Genomic DNA, 12,641 nt, shown 5'->3' on the forward strand with positions numbered 1-12,641 from the left:
TGGACCGAGGGGCAACCTTCCGATCTCTCTGATGAAGCCAATACGGAAGTGATTTAAACTGCAATTCATTGACTGGCCGCTAGAGGCAGGCTCCAAAAGTGAGTCAATTCCCATAGGCCTACATAACAGTAGAAAATATTATGTTTACAGCCTGGTACAAAAAGTGTTTTTGGTCTGTATAGCTAATTTTCCCCTTAATGGCAACTGTGAGGGGGGTGAATTTTTTTCTTACTCATCCATTTAAATTATATTAAGCCTTAAAGTTCTGCAAAATTAAGGGCGTGGCCACTTGAGTGACGGTTGAACAGCCACTGCTGTCACTGAAGTCGACCTAGGCGGGCTTGGTTTCAGCAACCAGTCACCTCAGCTTCACATACGTCCCGCCTCTTTACCCATATCCGTGAGTGATGCACGGTGACGCCAAGATGGCGAAGGCAGGCACAGCCTACTTTAAACTTCAAAAACAATCTTCAGAAATCTATGGGTGACGTCACAGACACTACGTCCAATTTTTTTTACAATCTATGGTTTGGACACACTTTCCTGAATGTATGTTTCTTGTGATCTTCAAATTAGGTTTTCAAAAGTGCACATAAAATGTGCCTACATTTAAATAAGAAAAAATAATAAAGAATGAGTAGGTGTTCAATTGTTTGACAGGTACAGTGGATAAAACATCCAGGTCTTTAACACCACTTGGCAGCAAACACCTTAGAATTACACAGACACAAAATATTTTCATTTTACAGCAGTGCCACTAACAATGAATCTGTCTGAAACAGGGCTTTAAATAGGTGACGGGACAAAGTTTTCACTTTGAAGTTGAAAGTTTTAGACGGCACAAGCACGTCAAGCGGAAGTTAATGAGCAGGATTTAGCGTCATGCTAAAACCTCTGAAGTAAGACTACGATTAGCTGAGACGTACAATCAAAGCAGGCTCAAAATAACCGTGTGGAGAAGTGTTTTGTATTGGAGAGTTGAAACACATTAATAATTCATGCATAAATAGCCCATTAGACCGGGCCTTAAAGAAATCAGATTCTTTGCCATCTTGCAAATCCATTTAAAAGCGAGGTCAAAAGCATGTCAAGGAATTAATGAACTAATAATTGTGCTCAGCAGGTGCATTTAGGGGTTCCATCAGAACGCAGTTACTCGACATTGCAAATGTACCAGGAATCCCAGAGGGAAAATGGTAATAAAATCAGTGATCATTTAAAATAGGTGTTAAATAAGTGCCCCCGCTGATTGGGAGTTGCACCCGGGTAGTCAAAGGAAAGCAAAGGTCGTTTTCAGAAGACTGGGAAATTACTTTTGTTCAATTAAATCTTTATGGAAATGATGTTCTGAGCTATTAACCATGAGTCTTTGTTGTTCATCTAATGAACGACATCATGACCAATGAAATGTCAACAAACAATATGGAAAGATGGCAGCACTGCATGGAGCAACAGGGTTGATATGGTCTGAATATGTAAATATATGTGAGATTAAGGTGTAGATTTGTGTTAAATGTGTCTTTAAATGAACACACATTCTTTTCCTTCTGTTCTGGCAAGCCGGTGGAGGACCGGATGCTGTGGTTTAAAGCTAAAATCTTGGCACCTGCTCCATGTGCTTTCGGACCGTTTGGCACCATTACAGTCTAGCATCAATTTGTTTTGCCAGGTCTTTTTAATTGTTGGCTCAAGTAGTGCAGTTATTTGGATAATCTTGTTTTTTAAAGGGAACGCAAGGGTTATGTTGTTTCTTGAACTACCCGGCTGTTGGGGATTTATTCAGACGGTACGACTGATATTATATCATTTAGGATAACATGAGAAATGTTGCTTGGCATAATGGATCCTGCTGTATATACTGGCTATCAAAAGTATCAGAAATCCTTTGTAAGCATTTAGTTTCAGTAGTTTTTATAAAGTGAGTAGTTTTGTACTATATACAAATTTGCACTTATTCTGTGTTTAAGTCAGGAAAACAGCTATAGCTATTTCAGACATCATTTCCATTTTAGTGTGCCGTGTGCGTCAGACTGTTGGTCAGCCAGTCGTCTGATGCAGACACAATGTTGAAGTTTGAAGTCAGGGTTCCCTGTAGACCGTCCTCATAAAAATAGAGTTACTCTGTGGACACTCTTTATCGATCTTTAGCTATAATTGCGTAACTCTATAATGAATCCGAGAAATACCCAAACTTTTAATTTACTGCGGTCCCTATTGTGTTTCTCACTCCTTTCTCTTATTGACTTTCTTCTCCTTTGCTCTCTCTCTTTCCCCTTCCATAACCAAGAGTCCTTGAGTCTAAAAATAGTATCAAATTATAGATCGTTGCCTTGTATGAATTAATAGCTCCAGTCAATCACTGTTTCTGCCACCACATACTTCCCTAGAACCGGTATTTGGGGACACCGGTGCTGCACAGAGTCGTACGTACATGTCCCCGTCGGCTGAGACCGCCTGTCTGCCATTGATTTTGAAAGTTGCCCGGTGTTAGTTTTCGGACATGTTTGACCCAGCTGCATGAGTTTGTTTCTGTGTTCTTCAGACCCCGTCGGCCACAGCGAGGTGTAATTATGGACCCTGCCTCCCGTAGAGCCACACAGATGCTTGTTTCTGCTAAATGCCATTAAGACCGCAGCTGATGCACGGACAGTTATTTTAGGCAAAAGACCACAGCGAGTGGTCGTAAAATAAGCCATCCCTGGGTGGGACAGAAGCCAGGCCGGGAGCCATTAAGCTTCCTGATCAGAGAGCCAGGCTCGCTCTGGGAGACAGGCGGAGTCATTCAAACATATTAGCCTTAGAGTCGTTCGCATTTTGGAAGTTGTCCAAGTTGAGATATCGCCGCTCTGGCGAACGGTGGTGGTTCGAAATCAATTAAAGCTGACTTTATAAAAAGAAAGTCAACTATCAGGTGTTATTGCTTAAATTATTATGTTTGTGTTTTGAAAAGCAGGTAAACAAGGCTTTTGAATGATAAAATGCACCAGCACTAGATGTCATCTGAGCTAGCCAAAAGATGCAATTAGTAAATGCGTAGAATTTGTGAAATGGATGCAAAAGTGAAAAGTTATAAGGATAACTTTAAATATTCAACCCCTGGGCATGACACCTAATTCCAGTCTATGGTTGGCACCTCTAATGAGAGGGAATGTGACGAAATAGAAGGGAAGCAGGAATTTGCATTTTAATGTGCCTGTCGGAATCGCTTTGGTGGAGAGCGTTGGTAGGCAGGGATCTGGCAACCCCAAGGGTCAACAGCAAACAAGCAGAGTAAGCGTGGCCCTGGAAACAGCAACCGGGAAAGGGAAAGCTAGGCCTGAATGAATTAGGAAGGACAGAGCTTTGTCAAAATAATACACATGACAATTAAGATACGGTTTGGAGCCAGCTTCATTTGAAACTCTGGTATATTATACAAATATGATCAGGCAAATAGCCTATTGTGCTTTCTTTGACACATTGTTACACTACACAGTAAAAAATTCAACCCAAAGGCTGAGTTAAGTCGATAAACATCTTACACTAGACTAGTGTCACGTCAAACACGTATACATGTGAATCTGCCTGCCATCACTGAAATCTGTCCTCGGTTGCTAGTGTGTGTATTGAACTTTGTTTTCAGTTAATGTTACATTTCGAGTTTTATTCTCTGTTTTTTATAGGAAGGGTGTATTACCACCCGTGGCCCAATGGTCTGAATGTGCGCTTGTTACAGCAGTTCTGCGCTTGAGACCTGAGTTCAACCTCTCCTTGGCTCCTATTTAAAGGGCACCTATTCACGATTTTACATTTACATTGGTGTGTAAGTGTGTATTAGTAGATGCTAACGATATGCAAAACCCCAAAGTAAACGATGATGCGAGTTATCATCTCCAACATAAATCTCTTTCTTGGACTACAACAAACACACAGATTGTAGGCAACAGTTTACTTCCTAGCATTGGTGATGTAGAGAAGACCAACATTATCATAATTCCTCCCGATTCAGACTTACAGTCTGTAATGGCGCTTTTCCATTGCATAATACCCCACGGTTTGGTTTGGGTCAGGTCGAGTCAGCTCACCTTACTTGCTTTTCCATTGAGTTTAGTAACACTTCGCAATGGGAGGGATAATAGGCGTGTCGTTATATTTGCGCTGCCTGTTGCTGTATCATACAAGTGCGAGCGTCGTTGTACATTCCCATATATTCATTTATTTCTCAGTCCATCACAAAATCAAAATTGACCAGCACAAATAGATGTTTGCTCATTGTGTTTATCACTACCTCTGTATCACATGACAGTTTCTGTACAAACACTGATGGTGTTGTCATTCGACGCGCTCTTCTGAGCCTCATTTCAGTTGCATATACACATATAATGCGCACATGCATTGTGAATGTGCCGCTACAAACTGCTAGTCTGGAAAAAAACTGTTATGATGTTCCTGGTTCTCAACCTGTGGATGTTTTTCATCGCTAAAAGGGAGTTTGGGAACTTATAGCAGAGCACAGATGCCAACATGTTTGCTTGAGACAGCGCAAGTAAGTACTAAGGTAAAGCTTATCTTTACATTATAGCGATGACGCTGGTAGTGACGATTCTCTCAGACCAATCAGTGATCTACAGTGTTTTTGCATCACGTTTGGTATCAGGATCGCTTGGAACCCCGACTGAGGTGGTACTAAAAAAGTATTGGATACTACGTACTGCACCTAATGGAAAAGCTCCCAAAAGTAAGCTGACCCGACCCAAACCAAATTGTGGAGTACTATGCGATGCAAGCACCATAAGTTAACTCCTGTTAGCATTGCATTGTGCGCAAATCTTTTAACTCATTCACCGCCAGCCTTTTTGAGAAAAGTTGCCCACCTGCATTTTTGGGATTTTAACCATATTTTCACAAAATTCCTTGCAGGAAAAATTATTTTCTATAAATATATAAACATACAAATGCTTTCAAACAAACAATAAACAAACAAACAAACAAACAAAATGGGGAAAAAACGTTTCATTATATATTTACTTTTTCTACTTAATTTAACCACTGAAATATGGATATTTCTCTTCAAAAATACAACATATTGAGCAAAAAGCTTAAAAATTGCGTTTTTGTAAAGGAATTTATGTTAGAGATCAGACTCAGAATGACTATCAAACATAAAGGCAGTTAAAATAAATCATTAAAAAATTTTAAACTTCCGTTTCTGATGCATTCGGTTTGGCGTACTGGTGGATAAAAGCGGTATTACACTTTCACTTTGAAATTTCGTCCAGAAAGGCATATTTATTAGTTAAATATGAACTCATAAATGACGAGATAACTCGTCAATGGCGGTGAATAAGTTAAACATGTTAAGGGGCGTCACATTTCCGGCTGACGTCAGAGGTATTCAGAACAAACGCAACGTACAGATTAGCTGACCAATCAGGTACACAGCGCTTTTCAGAACGATGAGTTTTGTACAATATCCGGGCGATTCAGAAAGAGATTGAAATCTGGAGCTACAAAAATGTACGGTATGTGAAAAATAATTAATTTTTTGAACCATGAACCATGCAAACACATTGTATTATACAAAATAAACAAAATAAAGTTTTTAGCAAATGAAGGTGCACTTTAAACACATGCATGTGAAGGCAAAAAGTGAACTGTAATGTTATTGTACTGATTAATGTTATCTTTCTGTAGGAATGAAACAAACTGATTCATGTAATTTTGTGAACAGAATGCATTCAATTGATTTACAGTGCTATCGCTGCTTTAATTTAAAGGTGCAGTGTGTACATTTTAGCAGTATCTAGTGGTGAGGTTGCGAATTGCAACCAATGGCTCAGTTCACTGCTAGCCCCTTGCTTTTGAAGCACATAGAGAAGCTATGGTAGCTGCCACCGGACAAACATGTCATCTTCAGAGACAATTAAGTAAAAAAGTTTGTCCATTAAGGGCTTCTGTAGAAACATGGTGGCACAAAATGGCAACTTCCATGTAAGGGGACCCTCGGTATGTAGATAAAAAACGTCTAATTCTTAGGTAATAAAAACATAACGGTTCATTATGAAAGGTCTTTATACACCCCTGATAATATAGTTTTGTATAATATTTTGCATTTCTGTTAAAAGATCCTTCTAAAAAATTACACACTGCACCTTTAAAATATACTGCTGCATTTAAAATGTCATTTAACATATGTATTGTAGCTCAATAAACAACTGCATATGAAAACAAAATGTTTTTATTTCTTAAATAATGATTGTTTAAATAATATAATAATGATATAATTAAATATATTAAAATATTGATGAAGAAAATGTAAAAGAGTAAAAAAATAACTGTTGGGTCACTCCACCCAACCCCGTCTCACCCCATGTCGTCAATATTTGACGACACTTGACCATTCGTCAATATGTGACGCGGAGGGTATACCTTTCGCGTCATTTTTTGACGAACTGGGGACTTCAATACTATTACGTCCGTTGCATTCTCTTCTCCTATTTTCTTACCATTTTCGCGTCGGTTTAGGGTTAGATTTACATAATGACATCCCTACCCAAACCTAACTCTAACCCCAACGCCAGGTGACAACTGTTTCTAACCCCAACGCCAGGTGACAACTGTTTAATTTCGCGTACACGGTTTAATTTCGCGTACACTGTTTAATTTTGCGTAATCTAACCCTAAACCGACGCGAAAATGGTAAGAAAATAGGAGAAGAGAATGCAACGGACGTAATAGTATTGAAGTCCCCAGTTCGTCAAAAAATGACGCGAAAGGTATACCCTCCGCGTCACATATTGACGAATGGTCAAGTGTCGTCAAATATTGACGACATGGGGTGAGACTGTGTTACAACCCTCCACCACAGTGAGAGAGTAACCCAATTTATTTATCAACTTTTTGGGTTATTTTTAACCCGACATTATTAAGTGTGTTTTGTATTTTATGTATTTTACAATTTTCCTGTTTTCTATAATTTCTTTCTTTCTTATTTGTGTCTCTGCTGTTTTTTCTAAAATGTATTTCCTGTAAAGCTGCTTTGCAGCAATGCAATTGAATTGAAATCTCAGCAATGCATCTCAAAGACTATGAAAGCTCAATGAAAAAGTGCAATTGTCTGCTCGGTTCCACATGTTTATTCCTTTATCTTAAACCAACACAAACTGATTTGTTGGTCTTCATTGGCATGTTTACCATTTTGGGGGTCCTAAGCAAAGCCCAAGGACCTGGACCCAGCATTCCCCAACACTGCATAAGATTACTTTTGAATTGCACAACAGTAATATTGAGTATATAAAGTTAAACTAGACATATATTAACTGGATTTATTTTATTTTAAACTGCTTAACATTTTTTAACAAAAATGTTGCAGGTTGGTATAAGACAAAAATTATTGGTTTAAAAAAATAAAAATATTTTCCATTGTCTTTTTTTCTACATTAAACAGAATAATTTTCTGTAAAAAAGTATTGGTTTTACCTTAATCCAGTGAACAGAAAACTATTTTCAAGCCCACCTCAGATATATCCTTTGCATGCAAACTTCTTATATGATGTATGTAAAACAATGCATTTAATACAGTACTGCAACTTCAGTGTGTGAGATCTTACAAAAAAATACTAAACGAGAAACAAAAGGAAAGCATTACGTTATAGTTAAAGCTGATCTAACAAGCTGAACTACTGTAACAAACACCAGCAAACTACGTTGTAAGTTGGTTATTGACACATCCATATGACAATGGATTTGTTTAGGAGTGTGCAGTAAACGCAGACACAAAGGAACGCACACACATACCCTCCGTCAAAGAGTTGTGTGACACAGGGACGCAGACACACTGGAGGCAAATGAGGAACCGAAGACGTCCCTTAAGACAGGGCTGAAATGATAAACGTCCATCTCCCGCTCCAACCCGAGCCTCCTCCATCGCCCTTTACTCCCAAAGTTTGTTCTTACTTTCTCGTCTTCCTCTAGACCTCCCCGCCGTTTAACCTTGTTAGCGTCCTCAATATGTCTGACCTTAGTTTCTGTTATTACAGTTACATGGCTAAATCCATGTTTAATTCGATTGGGCCATCATCCGTGCGCTCACACATCCCATTCCGAGTTAATAAAAGCCGTCTCATTGTGTCGGACCCCAAACAGATTTTGCCACAAATCCAATTTCAGCCCACTATTCTCCACTCAGACTTGCACTCCTCTGCACATTGTTTTCTTTCTCCATCCATTCTTTGAAGTTACGTGTCATAATTCCATTATGCTTGATGTGGGACCAAGAAAATAATCGGTAACTGTATCCATGCGAAAAATATCTCGCGGTTTAGCATTCATATTTCCACATTTATTTTCCCACCTTCCCTAATCTCTTCACAGGCTTTATCCTGCGTACGGAGGATATTATTTTGTAAAGAGAGGCTGGAAAAGACGATAGACAGAGCAGCTGTCTCCCGTCAAGAGGGATGGATGTTTTGCTCTTTGGGTCCTGGGTGTACAGAATTAAATTGGGCAGAGATGAGGCCTTGCGTTTGCAAACTCATTTTCTCTGGGGAACGCCGGACCGGTTGAGTGCCGTGCATGATGTGGTCGAGGGATTTACGGATGTCTTTCCCGGAATTTTCAAACCCTTATTCAGCCCCAACCCTTCCAACTTAAAACTCCATCTCTTGTTTATGTATCAGCGTAATGTGTTGTGGAAGCGTGACCCTCCGTCCTTATGATGAAGAGGGTCCGTCTGCAATAACAGCATGAATAGTGGCGCAATTGTCTTCAAATTTCATCCCCCTGCTCGGGTGCATCTTTTAGTCTTGGCTTCGATCTGGCATCCTATCCTTTTTCGTGTATGTGTGTACATACTCGCTGTGAGCGATTGTTGTGTTATTGATTATAAAGAAAGAATAGTTGAATGAAAACATTGATGGTTTGTTAAATTGCGGCACATTTAATAGGAACAATATATTATCATAGCAAAAGCATTGTACAAAAATAGAAATATTTCACATTATGTGCAGGACAAATAGACTGGCCTGTTAATAATGCCACCATAAATTGTCTTCATTGATATGATGTACAGCGAAGGCCATCCTTGTGTCCAATTCTTGGCATTAAAACTTAAGCATCTGTCATGAAAGGCAGGTGGAAAAACTCCAGGGGTCTAATTTAATATTTATGACTTCAGATACAATTATGACTTGCATGAATATTCTCTCTCTCTCTCTCTCTCTCTCTCTCTCTCTCTCTCTCTCTCTCTCTCTCTCTCTCTCTCTCTCTCTCTCTCTCTCTCTCTGAGTGAGGTTATGTGATTTACTTCTGGAACATTGGGGAAAAAAAAACTATTTTGAAGATCGCTGTGTAATTGGGGTGGAGGAAATGAACATTCCAAGTGCAGGAAAACAAATTACCTTGTTATACGATGATTCACTGAGCAAGAATTTGAAATTGGTGTCCGTCCAGCCACCTGCCAGACAGGCTGTAATTTATATGACAATGTGAGTACCTGAGCTGTCTCCTCCATATCCAAAGGTTGGCAGAACTCAAACTAATCACCCAGAAGCATCTGTGCTGAAATACTGATATCGGACCTCTTATTGAAGTCAGCCCTGCAATTCAAATTTACCTGCCCGTTCGCTGAACTCAAAATTGCTTATTTTTCTTCACTTAGATGCTATCTTGACTGCTTTTACCCTATTTAGCTCCTTGGCACGCACACTCGCTCTCTTTTTGTGTTGACAAATTCAATCATAGCCAATGCATTTGACTTTAAGCTTAAAGGGACAGTAAGTATGGTTTTAAGTGTTTTATTAATCAAAATCAAGGTCTTTATTCATGAACATGTCCTCGTTTTTGTCAAATGACCTCTGCCAGTGATCTGACTTTTCTTTGTAAGCTTAGAATTTCTTCTCTTTACTTACATTGAATGGGTAAGTCCAAGAAGGCTTCCATGTCATTACGCCATACTAATATACTATAATAACAGAGAGGGACAAAAAGCACTAGCCTACAAAGGCGATTCCACAACGCGTTTTCATTCAGAACACGTGAACTAGCTGAAACTGACAAGGAGATCAGTGAGTGGGTGACTCTCACGAAAACTTGGTTTTAAAAATGTCAAGCATGTAAAAATTGTTTAAATTTACTTTTTTTCCCACCAGACATTGAAAAACAAAGTCTGGAGTAAATGGGAACATTAATTTAAAAACTTTTACTTATCATTTAACACTTTTTGTAACATAATTTAAAAAATTAGGCCTAAAAAATCTCATTACCGCAACAGTCAGAAAACATCAACACTGACATATTTTCAAAATGACATGACAAACCTCAAAGAACATAATTTGGAGATTCTGCACATGCATTTAAAATCAAAGTATTATGCTTTTATTAATTAAATTAACATTTAATAAGCATCTGTTGCGGTAATGATAATCAAAATGTTGTGTAAGCATTCTGACAAGACAATATTTCAAATTAACTGTAAAAAAATGATCTTACCTGGTAGCCATCTTGAAGTAACTGGTCCATGTGCTTGGTCACTCAAAATCAAACTTTATTAAAATTCTGTATGTGTGCAGCTTAAACTGTTCTCAAAAAGTGTTGCGGAGGATGAGAACATCAGGCATGGACACATCATTTTCCTAATTTTTCTTCATTATTATTATACATGAATATTCAGTAAATATTTTTTCTGTCATCTAAAGTAGTCTAGCAAAACATCCATTTATTTTTTTTCTTAATATTTTTGTGTTAATTTGATTAAATTACAACATAACGCATGTTCAAACACAGCCGGACACATTGCGCTAATGAGAATTTCAGCAGAAAATGAGATAAAATTTACAATTATAAATTCTTATGTTGAAATCACACGTTGTGCAAGGTAGAACACAGTATTGTGTTAATTCTGATGTTTTTTAATGTTACTATATTACACATTTTAAAGCTAAAATCATTAGTGCCGTGGTGTTTCAATGGTTTCGTGAGAATCACCCGTGTACATAGCGGCTACCATAGTTGCAATACGCAATTGAAAAAGCGAGGCGCTAGAGAGCACTATTTGTTTGATTGCGAAAGACAATTTCACCACAAGATGGGGTAAATCCTACTTATTGTCCCTTTAAAGGTGCAATGTGGGATGTTTAGAAGCATCTCTTGACTGAAATGCAATATAATATACATAACCATATTATCAGAGGTGTATAAAGACCTAACATAATGAACTGTATTGTTTTTATTACCTTAGAAGCAGACAATTTTATCTACATACACCGCGGGTCTCCTTACATCGAAGTCGCCGTCATGTTTCTACAGTAGCCCTAAACGGACAAACTGTTTTGTACAGCGCGTTTGTCACTACGTTGTCTAGACGACGCATTTTTGTCCTGTGGCGGCTACCGTAGATTCTCATTGCGTTTCGAAATTGAGGTTGGTTGCAATTCGCAATCTCACCACTAAAAACAAATTACACCTTTAAAGGGATAGTTCACAGTAGAGCTGCATGATTAATCGTTAAAAGATCGTGATCTCGATTCGACCCCCTCAAACGATCTTAATCCAGCATTTCGATGATTCAGGTAATTATATTTTCAAGGAGGAAAGACACAGTCTCGTCAGTTCTCTCGACAACACGCAATCACAGTGGCCGCGATGACATCTTGACGTCATGTTTATTATCGCGCGAGCCAGATGTGCTCATGTTCGCTCCACTGGTACAGCAGATGCTTTCGCACAGAAGTTAGACAGAAAGAAACAGAAACTAAAGAAAATGAGTGAGGCAGACCAATGCGCAGGTACATCTGACAAGAACCTTGACGTTTTTTTTAGTACCAAAAGAGGATCTTATTCCCAATCTTATCCCTCCCGAAAAAGGTTTTTAGCACAAGGGGAGACATTGGCTGCAGAGCCTGCTTCCAAATAACCACACTTGCTTTCTTTGCGCTTGACTGCTTGACTTGTTACATTACGTTTTCCTGTATTTGGCCCAAGTTTTATAGTGGGCGTGAAGATTAAGTGTGCATGCAGATTTATACACCTGATGAACGTTCACGCCGGCAGCGAAAGCGTCAAAAAACGCTCTGACGCTTGAGTGCATTCTCTTGAATCCTCTCAAGCGGAGGATTACGCCATCCGATTGGTTGCCACTGAATGTTTCCGCCTTGCGATTGGTTGCCGCCGAACGTTACGGCCTTGCAATTGGTTGCCACCGAACTGCGTCATAGCTCATTACCATAAAGTAATGTTAATCAATGTGGCAGCAATTTGCACCAAAACTTATTCTTTTTTTTTATATTAAGGCTACTTAAAATGTATATTTTCATTTTTTTCTTTAAATAAAATGAATACATAATCACTCTACAATTTTATTGATATTTTGATTAATGGTGATACCACACAGTTGACATTATCTATAGTAGGAAACACAAATACTTTGGAAGTCAATGTTTATCAACTTATCATCATTTATCAAAATATCTTCTTTTGTGTTCAACAGAATAAAAAAGACTCATATAGGTTTATCACAACATGAGGATGAGAATGATGACATGAATTTTCTTTTTTGGGGGTGAACTATCCATTTAAAGTCTTAGTAAAGTCAATTTTAAAAACTGTTTCTAAACACATTATACATGTTAGAAATGTTTTGCTGACACATGCCAAAAAGACTGTAA

The sequence above is a fragment of the Misgurnus anguillicaudatus genome, chromosome 4 (genome assembly GCF_027580225.2).
Source record: "Misgurnus anguillicaudatus chromosome 4, ASM2758022v2, whole genome shotgun sequence".
Taxonomy (NCBI): Eukaryota; Metazoa; Chordata; class Actinopteri; order Cypriniformes; family Cobitidae; genus Misgurnus; species Misgurnus anguillicaudatus.